The sequence below is a fragment of the Eucyclogobius newberryi genome, unplaced genomic scaffold, assembly GCF_026437365.1.
Source record: "Eucyclogobius newberryi isolate DKJ021-1_F unplaced genomic scaffold, fEucNew1.0.hap1 SCAF_46, whole genome shotgun sequence".
NCBI lineage: Eukaryota > Metazoa > Chordata > Actinopteri > Gobiiformes > Gobiidae > Eucyclogobius > Eucyclogobius newberryi.
The window spans coordinates 532,501-551,800 of NW_027316123.1; the positions used below are offsets into that span (position 1 = coordinate 532,501).

The 19,300-nt window shown below is 47.9% G+C and overlaps 2 non-coding genes across 2 annotated transcripts; one reads left to right on the top strand and one right to left on the bottom strand.

Annotated features, from left to right (window-relative positions):
• The first annotated feature begins 9,993 nt into the window (after nucleotides 1-9,993).
• On the top strand, nucleotides 9,994-10,065 carry trnaq-cug (transfer RNA glutamine (anticodon CUG)). Its single transcript has one exon. It is a non-coding gene; the product is annotated as a tRNA-Gln (tRNA).
• A 3,875-nt stretch (nucleotides 10,066-13,940) lies between these two features.
• trnav-uac (transfer RNA valine (anticodon UAC)) lies at nucleotides 13,941-14,013 on the bottom strand. Its single transcript has one exon. It is a non-coding gene; the product is annotated as a tRNA-Val (tRNA).
• Nucleotides 14,014-19,300: the final 5,287 nt, after the last annotated feature.

Sequence of the window (19,300 nt, forward strand, 5' to 3'; positions counted from 1 at the left end):
TGGGTCTGATAAATGCACGCATCCCCGGAGGTCAGCGCTCGTTTGCATGTATTAGCTCTAGAATTGCCACAGTTATCCAAGTAACGGTAGAGCGATCAAAGGAACCATAACTGACTTAATGAGCCATTCGCAGTTTCACTGTACCGGCCGTGTGTACTTAGACTTGCATGGCTTAATCTAGACAAGCAAATGCTACTGGCAGGATCAACCAGGTAGCCCTCGGTGGCGCGCCGCGGAGGGGGGCCCCCGGAGGAGCCCCGCTTCCAGACCGGCGGCCGGCCGTCCACCAACCCCCCCGGGGTGTGGGGGGGGGGGGGGGACGGGCCGTGGGGTGACGGGCGCCTGCCTGCACCGGCAGGGCGCCCGGAGGCTCTTTGCGTTCAGCCGAGCTCCCCGGGCTGGGGGGGAGTCTCTAAGGAGAAGGGTTCGAGAAAACGTGTCTGCCGGAGGCAGCCCTCCGCGCTGGGGGGGCGGGAGGGGCGGGCACCGGAGCCCGCCAAACCTTCCATCCCGGGCGGTGGGACCTCCGTGGGAGAGCACCTGGGTGAGACGGGGCGTCTCGGCCTCGCTTCCAACGTGTCCGGCGTGAGGTGAGCCGGAGCAAACCACAGCCGCAGAATGTAAACAAACCCGCAGTGCGCAGGAGCCTTCGAAGCTGGATAAAACCAGAACGGGGCCCTACGATGGCGGGTCATGTGTGCCCGTCGACCAAGCTCCTTGTCCGGTATACATAGAACCATGTTTTGTACCAATTTCAATCGCCAAAAACGTCGTTTCCAAAAACCGCCCTCCCCTCCCTTGCAGCGTTACCGTTTTGCACTTTCCGCCTGAGAGCAGCGTCAAAAAGTTCGCCTGAGCAGCGTGATTTAGCCCGGGACTCCCGGGCTGAACGCTTATTTCCGTCGGCCGAAAAACGACTGTCTTTTCGGGTATAGTGTACTATTTCGGTTTTTACTCTAAGTCCCTCAGGGGCATAGTGTACTATACTATGATGGTCAGATCACCTCCAGGCCCCAGGGGAGTGCTTTTCTGGGGTCAAACAGTGCACTGATGATGGGGGATTATTTCATTTTGCTCATTTTGGTGTTTTTTCACATTTTAACCCATTTTCACCCCTTTTGCTCACAACTTCGTACTACGGCCCGGAAAAACGACAGAGTCGATGGGTATAGTGTACTATTGCCGAAAAATGACAGAGTCTTTTCGGGTATAGTGTACTATTTCGGTTTTTACTCTAAGTCCCTCAGGGGCATAGGGTGCTATACCATGATGGTCAGATCACCTCCAGGCCCCAGGGGAGTGCTTTTCTGGGGTCAAACAGTGCACTGATGATGGGGGATTATTTCATTTTGCTCATTTTGGTGTTTTTTCACATTTTAACCCATTTTCACCCCTTTTGCTCACAACTTCGTACTACGGCCCGGAAAAACGACAGAGTCGATGGGTATAGTGTACTATTGCCGAAAAATGACAGAGTCTTTTCGGGTATAGTGTACTATTTCGGTTTTTACTCTAAGTCCCTCAGGGGCATAGGGTGCTATACTATGATGGTCAGATCACCTCCAGGCCCCAGGGGAGTGCTTTTCTGGGGTCAAACAGTGCACTGATGATGGGGGATTATTTCATTTTGCTCATTTTGGTGTTTTTTCACATTTTAACCCATTTTCACCCCTTTTGCTCACAACTTCGTACTACGGCCCGGAAAAACGACAGAGTCGATGGGTATAGTGTACTATTGCCGAAAAATGACAGAGTCTTTTCGGGTATAGTGTACTATTTCGGTTTTTACTCTAAGTCCCTCAGGGGCATAGGGTGCTATACTATGATGGTCAGATCACCTCCAGGCCCCAGGGGAGTGCTTTTCTGGGGTCAAACAGTGCACTGATGATGGGGGATTATTTCATTTTGCTCATTTTGGTGTTTTTTTCACATTTTAACCCATTTTCACCCTTTTTGCTCACAACTTCGTACTACGGCCCGGAAAAACGACAGAGTCGATGGGTATAGTGTACTATTGCCGAAAAATGACAGAGTCTTTTCGGGAATAGTGTACTATTTCGGTTTTTACTCTAAGTCCCTCAGGGGCATAGGGTGCTATACTCTGATGGTCAGATCACCTCCAGGCCCCAGGGGAGTGCTTTTCTGGGGTCAAACAGTGCACTGATGATGGGGGATTATTTCATTTTGCTCATTTTGGTGTTTTTTTCACATTTTAACCCATTTTAACCCATTTTGCTCACCCCGCACTCTGCCGCATATGAGGCCGGGGAAGGGCCACTCTGGCTGGGCATGGCCTCCACCGAGCACCCCCTGGAACCCCTGGAACCCCCGGAGGCCCTCCAGAGCCACCCCCCACTCTCCCCAGACTCACCCCGGGGAAGGGACACTCTGGCTGGGCATGGCCTCCGCCGAGCACCCCCTGGAGCCCCCGGAGCAGCTCCAGGGCCACCCCCCACTCCTCCAGACTCACCCCGGGGAAGGGCCACTCTGGCTGGGCATGGCCTCCACTGAGCACCCCCTGGAACCCCTGGACCCACCGGAGCAGCTCCAGAGCCACCCCCCACTCTCCCCAGACTCTGCCCGGGGAAGGGACACTCTGGCTGGGCATGGCCTCCGCCGAGCACCCCCTGGAGCCCCCGGAGCACCCCCAGAGCCACCCCCCACTCTCCCCAGACTCTGCCCGGGGAAGGGCCACTCTGGCTGGGCATGGCCTCCACCAAGCACCCCCTGGAGCCCCTGGAGCCACCGGAGCAGCTCCAGAGCCACCCCCCACTCTCCCCAGACTCTGCCCGGGGAAGGGACACTCTGGCTGGGCATGGCCTCCGCCGAGCACCCCCTGGAGCCCCCGGAGCACCCCCAGAGCCACCCCCCACTCTCCCTAGACTCTGCCCGGGGAAGGGCCACTCTGGCTGGGCATGGCCTCCACCAAGCACCCCCTGGAGCCCCCGGAGCACCTCCAGAGCCACCCCCCACTCCTCCAGACTCACCCCGGGGAAGGGACACTCTGGCTGGGCATGGCCTCCGCCGAGCACCCCCTGGAGCCCCCGGAGCACCCCCAGAGCCACCCCCCACTCTCCCCAGACTCTGCCCGGGGAAGGGCCACTCTGGCTGGGCATGGCCTCCACCAAGCACCCCCTGGAGCCCCCGGAGCACCTCCAGAGCCACCCCCCACTCCTCCAGACTCACCCCGGGGAAGGGACACTCTGGCTGGGCATGGCCTCCGCCGAGCACCCCCTGGAACCCCTGGAGCCCCTCCAGGGCCACCCCCCACTCCTCCAGACTCACCCCGGGGAAGGTCCACTCTGGCTGGGCATGGCCTCCGCTGACCACCCCCTGGAACCCCTGGAGCCCCCGGAGCAGCTCCAGAGCCACCCCCCACTCTCCCCAGACTCTGCCCGGGGAAGGGCCACTCTGGCCGGGCATGGCCTCCGCTGAGCACCCCCTGGAACCCCTGGAACCCCCGGAGGCCCTCCAGAGCCACCCCCCACTCTCCCCAGACTCACCCCGGGGAAGGGCCACTCTGGCTGGGCATGGTCTCCACCAAGCACCCCCTGGAGCCCCCGGAGCACCTCCAGAGCCACCCCCCACTCCTCCAGACTCACCCCGGGGAAGGGACACTCTGGCTGGGCATGGCCCCCACTGAGCACCCCCTGGAACCCCTGGAGCCCCCGGAGCACCTCCAGAGCCACCCCCCACTCTCCCCAGACTCTGCCCGGGGAAGGGACACTCTGGCCGGGCATGGCCTCCGCCGAGCACCCCCTGGAACCCCCGGAGCCCCTCCAGGGCCACCCCCCACTCCTCCAGACTCACCCCGGGGAAGGGCCACTCTGGCTGGGCATGGCCTCCGCTGAGCACCCCCCTGGAACCCCTGGAACCCCCGGAGGCCCTCCAGAGCCACCCCCCACTCTCCCCAGACTCACCCCGGGGAAGGGCCACTCTGGCTGGGCATGGTCTCCACCAAGCACCCCCTGGAGCCCCCGGAGCACCTCCAGAGCCACCCCCCACTCCTCCAGACTCACCCCGGGGAAGGGACACTCTGGCTGGGCATGGCCCCCACTGAGCACCCCCTGGAACCCCTGGAGCCCCCGGAGCACCTCCAGAGCCACCCCCCACTCTCCCCAGACTCTGCCCGGGGAAGGGACACTCTGGCCGGGCATGGCCTCCGCCGAGCACCCCCTGGAACCCCCGGAGCCCCTCCAGGGCCACCCCCCACTCCTCCAGACTCACCCCGGGGAAGGGCCACTCTGGCTGGGCATGGCCTCCACTGAGCACCCCCCTGGAACCCCTGGAACCCCCGGAGGCCCTCCAGAGCCACCCCCCACTCTCCCCAGACTCACCCCGGGGAAGGGCCACTCTGGCTGGGCATGGTCTCCACCAAGCACCCCCTGGAGCCCCCGGAGCACCTCCAGAGCCACCCCCCACTCCTCCAGACTCACCCCGGGGAAGGGACACTCTGGCTGGGTATGGCCCCCACTGAGCACCCCCTGGAACCCCTGGAGCCCCCGGAGCACCTCCACAGCCACCCCCCACTCTCCCCAGACTCACCCCGGGGAAGGGCCACTCCGGCCGGGCATGGCCTCCGCTGAGCACCGCCTGGAGCCACCTCGGAGAGCTCCGGGCCCCTGGAGCCACCATGGACAGCTCCGGGCCCCTGGAGCCACCTTGGAGAGCTCCGGGCACCTCCGGCCGGGCATGGCCCCCGCTGAGCACCCCCTGGAGCCCCTGGAGCACCTCCAGAGCCACCCCCCCACTCCACCAGACTCAGCCCCGACCCGGGCACACTCTTCCCCGGGTCCTGGGCTCCGGGACTCCGGGGATGACCACCGGGGACCAGGCTCTCCCTCCGAACCCGGGGACCCACCCTTAAGCACCCCCTCGCGGGCTAAACCCCTTAGGGGCAGCCGCCTGGAAGCCCGTGCCCTTGGTACTCTGACATGGAAGCCCGTGCCCTTGGTACTCTTAACCACACTTTGAAATTTTTCGAGCCAGGGCTCCGTGCCCTTGGTACTCTCAGCCACACTTTTAATTTTTTCGAGACAGGGCTCCGTGCCCTTGGTACTATGTAAGGAACTTTAAAAAAAAAAAAAAAAAAAAATTAAATTAAAGAGCCAGGGCCCCAGGGCCCTGGCTCTGGCTCTCTGCCCCCCGCCCCCTGCACCACACTTGGAGGCGGTTTAACCAGAGCCCAGGGGCCCTTGCCCTCGCCCTCTCCAGGCCCGCTTGGCCAGGACTCGGCTGGCACTGCCTGCCTGCCTGCCTGCCTCCTTGCCTGGGCCATATCCGTGCCCAGTGTACTCCGAAAGGGAAGAAGAGGGAAGGACCCGGAGGCCGGCCGACAAAAGCTTGGATCAAGGGCTGACTTTCAATAGATCGCAGCGAAGGAGCTGCTCTGCTACGTACGAAGCCGTAGCTGGGGAGATCCGCGAGAAGGGCCCGGCGCGCGTCCAGAGTCGCCGCCACCACCGACATACCCGACCCCCCCACCGGTCCGCCTTGGTCACGGCGGCGGACACCGCCCCGCAGGAACCCCCCGCCGACCGGCCGAGGCCGGCAACAGAGGGCCCCACGGGGCGGGCCGCACACCGCGCTTCCAGCGGCGGCGAGAGGGGGGCGACGGGGCGACTGCTCCACCAGCCGCGGCACGTGCCCAGACCCGCTTCGCACCCCAGCCCGACCGACCCAGCCCTTAGAGCCAATCCTTATCCCGAAGTTACGGATCTGACTTGCCGACTTCCCTTATCTACCTTGTCCTTACATGCCAGAGGCTGTTCACCTTGGAGACCTGCTGCGGATATGGGTACGGCCTGGCGCGAGATTTACACCTTCTCACCTGGATTTTCAAGGGCCGACGAGAGCTCACCGGACGCCGCCGGAACCGCGACGCTTTCCAGGGCACGGGCCCCCTGAAAGGAGCCAACCAAAGCATACAAACTAAACAAAGCTGTTAAAATCTGGAGCTGGTTTTCTTATGACCAAGCTTATGATTCAACGCCTGGATTACAAAAGGCGTAAACGTTTCACCACATTGCAAAAGAAAATCAAATGAAAAGCATTGATGTGTTGAAGGAATCCTTTGACTTGGAGAGACAGGACTTTTATAGGACTTATTAAAAGCAAGAAATGAAACAAAGAAATGACCACTATAATCCTCTGACAGTAATCTTTGTTGAAACCAATCAATCAGAACTTGCGAGGGGAATCATTTCTAAATGATCTCAATGCATTGGTAATCTGAACAACGTTCTGCTAAGTATATTCTAAACCAATGGGAACGAGAAGTTAACCTGGTTTTGTCTGACCAAGAGTGTGGAAATGTAGGAACAACCCTAAGGAAGACCACAAAATCACATGCCTGAAGGGGAAAAATATGTTTTTTTCACCACACCATGTCAAAGTGCCCATTATTCACAAGGAAATGCTAACTGCTGGAGAACCCAGCAGGCAAACCACTATCAGGTGTTTTGGGGCTGTGCTGTTGCTCAAAAATAATGGACTGAAATTCACAGGGCACTGCAGACTGTTTTTGACTTTGCCATCCCACTCAAATTTAAAACTATGTACTTGGGCCTCAACACTCCTGCCATGGACACAATAAATGGATACCCTTGGAACATACTTTTGGCTGTAGAGAAAAAGGCCATCACAAAGAAATGCTCGACACCAACCACGCCAACGATCAAAGACTTGACTGACATAGTAACAGACATTAGACATTGGATGAATGGAAAACAGTGACATTCAGGGTTAATTTGGATAAGCACTAATTTGATTGACTTGGACCAAGTAGGCCCCCTATTTTCATTTAAAGGTGATTTTGTTTTTACTTTATGTTATGTTATGTTATGTTTTATGTAACTATTAAGTTCTTTTAATTACGATTTTTGCTCCCTGGTCGTGTCCTGTATTGTTTTATGTTTAATCAAAAGAAAAGAAAAAAGGACACACAGAACTAGTTCATTTTCTCGCTACGTTATTCCTGGTTCAATCCCGGGTTTCGGCATGTGTACCTGAATGTTAGTCTTTGCTCAAAAATACAATGAATAGGAATGCTGGGTCTATTGGATATTTTGCGAGATCAGGACATAAATGGCCTGGAAAGGATCTATAAAACATAAACGCAAGCTTTCGTTGGAACATTGTTAGCATGAACATGTTTGGTAACATGTTTGGTTTCGCTGAATGTTGTACCCAAGACCTTCTGCGTGTAGGGCAGATGTGATGACCACCACACAATGAAACCATGAAGCAGAAGTTTGCCTACTTCAATGCTGCTCTCTTTGATATAGCCCAATGATCAAATGTCATACTTATTTTCAAAACAGGAAATCCTGTAGAAAGGTGTGGTTCAACGGTATAGCGGTTGGCGCTCTGAATCCAGTTTTTCTTCATTTCTTATTGCAATTAGAGTGACAAGTCTTTTATGGTTATGCCTAGATTCTCGTCTCTGTGGCGCAATCAGCTAGCGCGTTCGGCTGTTAACCGAAAGGTTGGTGGTTCGAGCCCACCTAGGGACGACTGCTCACCTTGCCAGAGCAAGCAAGAAATACAATCCCAGAAGTAACCACTGTATGTAATTATGTAAGGAAACCAGGAAATCATTATGGCGCTGGGGCTTCCTTGGTCAAAGGGCCTGTTTAGTAAACAGGAAATGCCTACTCTTTTGTCTATGAAAAATATTTACAAGGACAGAAAAGCCCACAAGAAGAGCCCTCAAACCCATACCTTTCTCCCTCAAGTTTACTGCTGCTACACTTTGCATTAAGAGAGGGAAAAGTATTGCTGCACATCAAGATTATTTGCACTGTTTGCACTCCTTGTTTCTCATTTTTTTGGCAAGGGATGATTGATGTAAAGACTCCAAAGAGGAGTCCGCGGTTCCATGCTCTAATGGTTAGCACTCTGGACTCTGAATCCAGCGATCTGAGTTCAAATCTCAGTGGAACCTTGAGTGCCCAGAGAGTAGCGTTACTCTTTTGAAAAAGTGCAGAAACAAGAAGAATCTTTGGGTAAAATCGGTGCTTACCCCCTGAAAGGAGCCAACCAAAGCATACAAACTAAACAAAGCTGTTAAAATCTGGAGCTGGTTTTCTTATGACCAAGCTTATGATTCAACGCCTGGATTACAAAAGGCGTAAACGTTTCACCGCATTGCAAAAGAAAATCAAATGAAAAGCATTGATGTGTTGAAGGAATCCTTTGACTTGGAGAGACAGGACTTTTATAGGACTTATTAAAAGCAAGAAATGAAACAAAGAAATGACCACTATAATCCTCTGACAGTAATCTTTGTTGAAACCAATCAATCAGAACTTGCGAGGGGAATCATTTCTAAATGATCTCAATGCATTGGTAATCTGGACAACGTTCTGCTAAGTATATTCTAAACCAATGGGAACGAGAAGTGAACCTGGTTTTGTCTGACCAAGAGTGTGGAAATGTAGGAACAACCCTAAGGAAGGCCACAAAATCACATGCCTGAAGGGGAAAAATATGTTTTTTTCACCACACCATGTCAAAGTGCCCATTATTCACAAGGAAATGCTAACTGCTGGAGAACCCAGCAGGCAAACCACTATCAGGTGTTTTGGGGCTGTGCTGTTGCTCAAAAATAATGGACTGAAATTCACAGGGCACTGCAGACTGTTTTTGACTTTGCCATCCCACTCAAATTTAAAACTATGTACTTGGGCCTCAACACTCCTGCCATGGACACAATAAATGGATACCCTTGGAACATACTTTTGGCTGTAGAGAAAAAGGCCATCACAAAGAAATGCTCGACACCAACCACGCCAACGATCAAAGACTTGACTGACATAGTAACAGACATTAGACATTGGATGAATGGAAAACAGTGACATTCAGGGTTAATTTGGATAAGCACTAATTTGATTGACTTGGACCAAGTAGGCCCCCTATTTTCATTTAAAGGTGATTTTGTTTTTACTTTATGTTATGTTATGTTTTATGTAACTATTAAGTTCTTTTAATTACGATTTTTGCTCCCTGGTCGTGTCCTGTATTGTTTTATGTTTAATCAAAAGAAAAGAAAAAAGGACACACAGAACTAGTTCATTTTCTCGCTACGTTATTCCTGGTTCAATCCCGGGTTTCGGCATGTGTACCTGAATGTTAGTCTTTGCTCAAAAATACAATGAATAGGAATGCTGGGTCTATTGGATATTTTGCGAGATCAGGACATAAATGGCCTGGAAAGGATCTATAAAACATAAACGCAAGCTTTCGTTGGAACATTGTTAGCATGAACATGTTTGGTAACATATTTGGTTTCGCTGAATGTTGTACCCAAGACCTTCTGCGTGTAGGGCAGATGTGATGACCACCACACAATGAAACCATGAAGCAGAAGTTTGCCTACTTCAATGCTGCTCTCTTTGATATAGCCCAATGATCAAATGTCATACTTATTTTCAAAACAGGACATCCTGTAGAAAGGTGTGGTTCAACGGTATAGCGGTTAGCGCTCTGAATCCAGAGTTTTTCTTCATTTCTTATTGCAATTAGAGGGACAAGTCTTTTATGGATATGCTTAGATTCTTGTCTCTGTGGCGCAATCGGCTAGCGCGTTCGGCTGTTAACCGAAAGGTTGGTGGTTCGGGCCCACCCAGGGACGACTGCGCACCTTGCCAGAGCAAGCAAGAAATACAGTCCCAGAAGTAACCACTGTATGTAATTATGTAAGGAAACCAGGAAATCATTATGGCGCTGGGGCTTCCTTGGTCAAAGGGCCTGTTTAGTAAACAGGAAATGCCTACTCTTTTGTCTATGAAAAATATTTACAAGGACAGAAAAGCCCACAAGAAGAGCCCTCAAACCCATACCTTTCTCCCTCAAGTTTACTGCTGCTACACTTTGCATTAAGAGAGGGAAAAGTATTGCTGCACATCAAGATTATTTGCACTGTTTGCACTCCTTGTTTCTCATTTTTTTGGCAAGGGATTATCGATGTAAAGACTCCAAAGAGGAGTCCGCGGTTCCATGGTGTAATGGTTAGCACTCTGGACTCTGAATCCAGCGATCCGAGTTCAAATCTCAGTGGAACCTTGAGTGCCCAGAGAACAGTGTTACTCTTTTGAAAAAGTGCAGAAACAAGAAGAAACTTTGGGTAAAATCTGTGCTTACCCCCTGAAAGGAGCCAACCAAAGCATGCAAACTAAACAAAGCTGTTAAAATCTGGAGCTGGTTTTCTTATGACCAAGCTTATGATTCAACGCCTGGATTACAAAAGGCGTAAACGTTTCACCGCATTGCAAAAGAAAATCAAATGAAAAGCATTGATGTGTTGAAGGAATCCTTTGACTTGGAGAGACAGGACTTTTATTGGACTTATTATAAGCAAGAAATGAAACAAAGAAATGACCACTATAATCCTCTGACAGTAATCTTTGTTGAAACCAATCAATCAGAACTTGCGAGGGGAATCATTTCTAAATGATCTCAATGCATTGATAATCTGGACAACGTTCTGCTAAGTATATTCTAACCCAATGGGAACGAGAAGTTAACCTGGTTTTGTCTGACCAAGAGTGTGGAAATGTAGGAACAGCCCTGAGGAAGACCACAAAATCACATGCCTGAAGGGGAAAAATATGTTTTTTTCACCACACCATGTCAAAGTGCCCATTATTCACAAGGAAATGCTAACTGCTGGAGAACCCAGCAGGCAAACCACTATCAGGTGTTTTGGGGCTGTGCTGTTGCTCAAAAATAATGGACTGAAATTCACAGGGCACTGCAGACTGTTTTTGACTTTGCCATCCCACTCAAATTTAAAACTATGTACTTGGGCCTCAACACTCCTGCCATGGACACAATAAATGGATACCCTTGGAACATACTTTTGGCTGTAGAGAAAAAGGCCATCACAAAGAAATTCTCGACACCAACCACGCCAACGATCAAAGACTTGACTGACATAGTAACAGACATTAGACATTGGATGAATGGAAAACAGTGACATTCAGGCTTAATTTGGATCAGCACTAATTTGATTGACTTGGACCAAGTAGGCCCCCTATTTTCATTTAAAGGTGATTTTGTTTTTATTTTATGTTATGTTTTATGTAACTATTAAGTTCTTTTAAGTATGATTTTTGCTCCCTGGTCGTGTCCTGTTTTGTTTTATGTTTAATCAAAAGAAAAGAAAAAAGGACACACAGAACTAGTTCATTTTCTCGCTACGTTATTCCTGGTTCAATCCCGGGTTTCGGCATGTGTACCTGAATGTTAGTCTTTGCTCAAAAATACAATGAATAGGAATGCTGGGTCTATTGGATATTTTGCGAGATCAGGACACAAATGGCCTGGAAAGGATCTATAAAACATAAACGCAAGCTTTCGTTGGAACATTGTTAGCATGAACATGTTTGGTAACATGTTTGGTTTCGCTGAATGTTGTACCCAAGACCATCTGCGTGTAGGGCAGATGTGATGACCACCACACAATGAAACCATGAAGCAGAAGTTTGCCTACTTCAATGCTGCTCTCTTTGATATAGCCCAATGATCAAATGTCATACTTATTTTCAAAACAGGACATCCTGTAGAAAGGTGTGGTTCAACGGTATAGCGGTTAGCGCTCTGAATCCAGAGTTTTTCTTCATCTTTCTAATTTTAACCCTTTTTCTCCCCTTTTGCTCACATCTTCAAACCCGGGCCCTATACCCGAGTCCCTCTATGTACTTTTACATATCCAAATGACAGCATTTAAAGTTTTTTAGCGTACGGTATCTCTCGTTGCATGGAACCGCACAGAGGCCAACGCCACACTGACGGCACCTGTACTTTGTTTGCCGCCTGCCTTTGGTACGAGAGCGGTCAGAGCACACGGCGCAGTCTGGACGTCCCTCTGCTTGACAAAGCCAATGACGCTCTGTGAGTCTCTGTGGCATTTCACCCTCCGGTCTTGAGCGCCTCTCTTGTTTTTTGGAGTGATCAGCCAGTAATGCATCAATAATGTTCTGAATGTAAACCTTTAAAGGTTTGTGTGGGCCTGGAGTGGATTTAGTGTATATGATGTGTGAGTTGACAATACTTATGCTTATAATGGCATTGAATATGCGATGATACCATTTCCGGGACCTGTGTGGAAAGAGGTATGTCTTCATCCTCTGGTCAGCAGTGTCCACTCCACCCATGTAGGTGTTGTACTGGTCGACACATACAGGTCTTTTGATATCACGGAAGCCAGTGTCATCTGTCTTGGACCGGATCCTCCTCTGAACACAATCATTTCCATGGACTGTGGACAACATGGTGAGACGTTTAGTATCGTGCCAAGCACAAGCCAGGAGTTTTCCCTTTCTGCAAAAAACTGGGTCATCTCCTTTTTTCAGCACACTTTTACCAAGTCATTTTGGCATCCCCAACCTTGTAATCCTTACCGTCCCACACAGTCCAGTTTCCAAATCTGCTAATTCATTTGCAATTACAGGCGAGGTATAGTAACTATCCATGTAAATCTCGTGTCCTTTGCCTGTAAAGGGAGAAACCAACTCACGGACAACTGCGTGTGTTGCACTGATGTTGCTTGCATTATTTTTGTACTGTCCAGTGTGCATTGACCAGCGCAAAACATACCCTGAACAGCTTTCACTCAGGGCATACACTCTATAGCCATATTTGTCAGGTTTATTCGGAGAGTAACATTTTAGTGAAGATCTCCCCTTGAAAGCTATTGTCATTTCATCTAAAGAATGCTCCTTGATTGGACTGTAAACTGCTGCAAATTTGGGAATAATCAAATCTATTATTGGGCGGACTTTGAACAGTTTATCGTGCCCGGGCTCACCTGTTCTCACATAATCATTATTGTTGACAAAATGAAAGAACGAAAGAATGATTTCAAATCTGTTTCTTGACATTACATTTCCAAATCCAGGCGTTTGTGTAAGCCAAAATGTTCCCCAGTAATCCTCGATTTCAGGTTTCTCAACAAGGCCCATGGAGAAATGCAAAGCGAAGAAAGCTTTCATTTCGGTGACTGATACATCATACCACTCAAGAAATCTTGAATGTGGCTTCAGAATCATAGGTACCATACACTGATGTGCATATCTATTTGTCTCATCAGTAATGAAAGTCCAAAACTGATCGGTCAGAAAGAGTGACAGAATATCAAATGGATTAGCATCCGTCTGATCCATCTCTCCTGTGTAGCCAACTGGGTATTCAAAAGGTTTGATCCATGCCTCAAATACCTCGACCTCTCTTAGCATGTTCCAGCTCTCATCCACCGGGCAAGTTTTACTGCAGGTTCCACTGGTTCCTCGCCTCCGTCTGTCCTTTGCACCTGTCTGCTGTAAATTGCATGCCACGTGTACTTCCTCCAGCTTACCGGATCTGACCTGGATCTGACCTGGCTAATAAAGGAAAGTTGCACCAAACCGACCAATGACTCAAGTGATTTATTTTCTACTATTAATTCATAAATTTCCTTGTACGGTAAAGTCGCATTTCTGCGACTTTGGCGCTTAAGGGTTAAATCATATCAGATTGATAACCAACCCACAGCAAAGTTACTTGGAGAAATTGTGCACACGCAGTTTCATGGCATCCAGCAAATATCAAATGCTTGGGGTGTATAAGTAGGTTCCTGTTTAAGACATGAACCCACCAGCTGTCCTTACCAAAATAACTCATTTGGCAGAGCGATAGACTGAAGATCTAGAAGTCCCTGGTTCATCCCCAGGTTTCTGCATGTGAAAATAGAAAGTGCATTTCTTTAAACCTTGTTGAAAGAATTAGAGGAATGAATGAAAGATACAAGATGATAGTTACGCTGTAGCCATTGAACACAATATGAGCTCAACAGATGAAGCTTTTATTTCAGTATGCAAGAGGGGCACAGTAAAGTCATGGAGCTTTAAAGCACCAACAGCATGCTCAAAGTCAATGAGAGTTTGCATGAAACACACAGTTGGTTTAACTGGGGATCGAACCCAGGACCTTCAGCGTGTAAAGCAGATGTGATGACCTCTACACAATGAAACCACAGAGCATGTGCCTGCATCCTACATGGCTGCTCTCTTTGATTTGCCCTGTTGAGTAAATCTACTATTTGTTTTGCAAGTCCTTTGTGTAACTGTCTTTCACATAGCTCAAATTGGAGCTACATTATAAAGGTGTGGAACTACACGAACGTTGATCAAAACTAGGTAATCAGGATCTACTTTTATTTATTATCCAAAATATGAAAATCATAAGCAATTCTACAAATAATTGCACAATTAAATGCACACAGACATAATACATGAGGGCAAGGGTAGACACGACTTGGATCAAAATGTTACCTTAGCAAAAAGTAGCTGTATAGAAATGAACTTTGGCAAAAATGATCAGAATGAAAAATACTCACACACAAAGAAAGTACCCATACAAAAATATTCAATTCAAGTGGGGGGGAAGCTAAAACTACAATCCAACTATGAAGCACTTTCTGTGAATTGCAGACAGACAGTGACTCTGGTTGAGGTCTAATTGGAAATAATACTTGGCACATGAGTCATGATTGCTGCAGTACAATTCCTATTTTTGACAAGACAACCCAAATGAGGAGCACGAAGAAGCACAAGTGGTTCCATTTAAAGTAATGTCAGAGCAAGGGTAGGTATTTTTCTTTTTAGAACATTGGTGTCCAAGTGGTGTGCCTTTGTACAATGTTACACGACCTGTCTCTCCTCAATTTTCCATAATGCACAAGATTATGCCTAAAGTCGGCTGTTAGAAGTGGGACTCGGAAACAGCCCTTAGACCGCTCAGCCATCCTGACTTTGCCAGCCTACGAATAAGCACTGTCCGACGCTGACCAGGGCCTAACGTGACAATAAAATGGTTCATTTATTTGCCTGTAGTGACAACGCAATGGATCCTCTTCACATGTCTTCATGGCTGCCTCTGGGCTGTTGTGCTGGCTAAGGTGAGTGAATGGCCAATGTATATATTGTATGCCATTGCCATATGATGCTTCTATCCCAGAGCCTGGATAGCTCAGTTGGTAGAGCATCAGAGTTTTAATCTGACGATTCGGGGTTCAAGTACCTGTTCAGGTGAATATTCATGTTTGGTTAAAGAACTGTAAAATTTAATGTGGAAAAAAGGTCTTTCCAAGTTTCTTTACAAATGCTTATCTGGTATACCTCCCAAGAATTTTAGTCTCTTTACAGTTATTAAACCAACTTTTAATAACTCCTGCCGACTTGTTGACAGAATTTGGGGTGGAATGACGCAACAATCTTCACATGGTCCCCCTACGTAAAAAACACCCTTGAACGTGTGTTTTATATCATATCAGATTGATAACCAACCCACAGGAAAGTTACCTAGAGAGGTTGTGCACACGCAGTTTTACTGGCATTCAGCAAATATCAAATGCTTGGGGTGTATAAGTGGGTTCCTGTTTAAGACATGAACCCACCAGCTGTCCTTACCAAAATAACTCACTTGGCAGAGCGATAGACTGAAGATCTAGAAGTCCCTGGTTCATCCCCAGGTTTCTGCATGTGAACATAGAAAGTGCATTTCTGTCCAGTCCTGTCTGCAGTGTGTGGCTTCATACTGTGAGAGCCACCTCCAGCCTCATTATGACGCTGCAGCATTGCAGAGACACCAGCTGGTGGCGCCGTCCCACAAGCTCCAGGAAAACATCTGCTCTCAACATCAAAAAGTGATGGGAATCTTCTGCCGCACTGAACAGCAGAACATCTGCTCTCTCTGTTTGGACCAGCACAAGGGCCACAATATAGTGTCCTCTGCCTCAGAGAGGGCCCAGAGGCAGGCAGAGCTGCCGGCCAGGAGGGCCCTGCTGCTCCAGAACCTCCACGACAAAGACACAGACCTGAAGAGGCTCAAACAGGAGGCTCAGGACATCAGTCCCTCTGCCCAGACAGCAGTGCAGCGCAGCAGGGACAGCTTCAGAGAGATGGCCCTTCTCCTGGAGAAAAGACGCTCTGAACTGGAGCAGCGGATCCTCTCCCAGGAGCAGACCCAACTGAGCCGAGTCCAAGAGCTCCAGGACCAACTGCAGCAGGATGTGACTGAGCTGAAGACGAGGGTCTATGAGCTGGACACACTGTCCCTCACTCCGGATCATAACCAGTTTCTACAGCTCTACGTTTCACTGTCCACAGACACACAGAGCACAGAGCCAGCCAGGATTTAGACAGGGCCCCGGAGCTACTTTGAGGAAGTCACCAGAGCTGTGTCAGTGCTCAGGGAAAAACTCCAGCTCACTCTGAGTCCAGTCCAGTTTTTACTGTCACCAGCTGAACCCAGCTCCAGAGAGGACTTCTTACAATATTATACAGGAATCACTCTGGACCTAAACACAGCTCACACAGAACTGTCTCTGTCTGATGGAAACAGAAGAGCAACACGTATGAGTGAAGACCAGAGTTATCCCGATCATTCAGACAGATTCAGTCACATGTGTCAGGTCCTGAGCAGAGAGAGTCTGATGGGCCGCTGTTACTGGGAGGTGGAGTGGAGCGGGAGGTATGTTTCTATAGCAGTTTCATACAGAGATATTCAGAGAAAAGGACAATCTAAAGAATTTGCGTTTGGATTCAATGATAAATCCTGGGTCTTAGTTTGTGACAAAACCAATCCTTCATTTCAGTTTAACTCAGTCAATTCCCGGGTCTCAGGTCCGATCTAGTCCAGAATCGGGGTTTACCTGGACCACAGTGCCGGGGTTTTGGCGTTTTACAGCGTCTCTGAAAGTACCATGAGCCTCCTCCACAGAGTTCAGACCACTTTCTCTCACTCTCTCTACACTGGAGTCTGGATTAACTGGACTGGAGACAATGCACATTTCCCTAAACTCAAATAAAACAGCTTTTTTCCCCACAGTTCAGGATAACTAATAAAAGTTAAGTTTAAAAAACAAAATCAATACTGACAAAATAATATTATAATCAAAACTAGAAACTAATTTGAACAAACGTTCTATTACAAAAATATGATAATGATCAGTGTATCAAAATTGAGGTAGAAATGATAGTATTTACATAAAATTAAGTTTCACTTACAATGTTAAAGTTATCATGTGCAGAACCAAATCATGAGAAAAACTGATCTATTAAAACATTTGACACAATATTGAGTTAGAATGTGGTTCAGATGAGCTTTTGTTTAACTCACCTGCAACAATACAAACTATGACTGTTCAAACTATGACTGTTCAAACTATGACTGTTCAAACTATGACTGTTGAACCTACATTTCGTCTTTTTGTTGCTTTGAAGCTTCAATACATCGTTGTAGCAGTAATTGTTTTGAAATACTAAAAAACTCTCTCAGCAACGAGCATTAGGCCGACATCCATGACATCAGACACTCATGACTTTGCTTGTTGGGCGGCGGGTGCGAGGAGCGCGGCGGGTGCGGGGAGCACGGCGGTGCGGGCGGGTGCGGGGAACACGGCGGGTGCGGGCGGGTGCAAGGAGCATGGCGGTGCGGGCGGGTGCTGGCGCAAAAAAAGTTGGAAAAACTTTTTTGCTAGTAATCTCTTGATTACGCACTAGTAACGTGCCTACGTACTGCCCGTAAGAAGGACCAAAACAAACCCTGCGTGAGGTTTCGGCCAATCACAGAAGACGTGAGATTCTCATCGAGATGAAAGCACGTGTGCTGCTTCTGTCATTCTGACATGTCTAAGGTCCAAATGAAGGCAATTGTCCAGAGAAAGACTAAAAAAATGTTGTCTTTTCAGCTTCAAACTATTTTGAGATGATCCCTAACATCGCTATGGAGACGAGCAGATTGAGAGTGCGATTTGATTCAGTCCGATACCGATTTACTCTTTTAAATATATCTTTCTTAATTTTGCTTTTAATTATATGTATTTTATATTTTATTTAAATGTTATTGTTAGTTTTATGTATTTGTTATATAATATTATACATGATTATATATGTATTTATAAAACTTTATTTGCGGCATTAATTTTGCTCCAACACAATTTGAACTGATCTAAAAAATGACTATATTCGTGGATGAACGTCATTGTTATTTGTCATTCAAAACTGCTGAAGTTTACACCGTGTTTTGTTTTTGATCAGCTCTTTTTTCCCGTCGATCTGTTTTGTCTTTTTGTGGAGGTGAAAACACAACTGCACTTATAAACCCATGTGTCTGATGCATTTTTCTACCACGCTCAATACACAATACACTAAATACAATACATTAAAATGACAAGATTCAGTTTTACAGTTTGATCGAGCGCGTTTTTCTTCTGTAAAATGATTGAAAAGTTCACCAACTAGTCATTTTTCTACACTTCAGTACAAATGAGGCGGCAGTACTTCTGAATGTACTTTTACTGCACTTTGTCAGCACTCTTTCTACTGGACTTTCTACTGGACTAAATGGACTTTTAAGAGCTTTTAACGAGGCCATCATTGTTTTCCCTTTTCATTTACACGCCTGGAGTTATATTTTGTGATTTATGCATGTTTGAGCTGCTTTATTCTGCTTTTATTCTGCTTATTTTTGTTTAAAAAAAAAAAAAAATCCCTCGTAATCTTTGCTTTCCTTAGTCGGGCTGATGACGTTCTGTTTCCTAAATATATAAGAATTATATGGTTAATGTCATGACCCAGCCACACGGAACTAAAGTATTTATTTATTTGTCATGATTAACCTTTATTTTTTTACCAGTTTAAATTAAAGGGCTTATTTAAAGAGTGTTTTATCCTCCCAAAAAACAGCGTGTGCTGTTCTCGTGCTAGTTGTCGTTAGCTTTATTGTCGCTCTGGTCTCTAAAAGTTGTGAAACGATGACATAAACTAATCACGGGGAATAATTAAGAACGTGTGAGAAAATGAGGGATGTTTTTTAAGATGGAAAAAGAGAGAGAGACAGAGAAAGATATATAGAGAGAGTGAAAACGAGAGAGGGAGAGACAGAGAGAGGATCAGGCTCTAGTTCCTGGTGTTGAGTTCTGCTGCTCTGTCAGGCTCTCATTCCTGTCCTCACCTGACTCTTACACCTGACACACGCCCACACTTTATTTCCAGCTCGTTGTTTCCCTGAAGAGATGAAATATACGGACACATCACTGTGACGTGTCAAAGTGTCATTGTGATTAGATTTGAAATATAAAGTGTGAAAGCAGGAGGTTCTAAAGAGCTCCATGTTCATATTGGAGGACGACAGGTGAGGGATGTTTGACCTAGTTTATGGTTCATATCTCTTATTATTGGGCCGTCCACACGGAACACAAACTGGCACGTGTTCTCTGTCCGACCAAAGTCCTTCTGGAAAAAGTCGTGTCATTCTT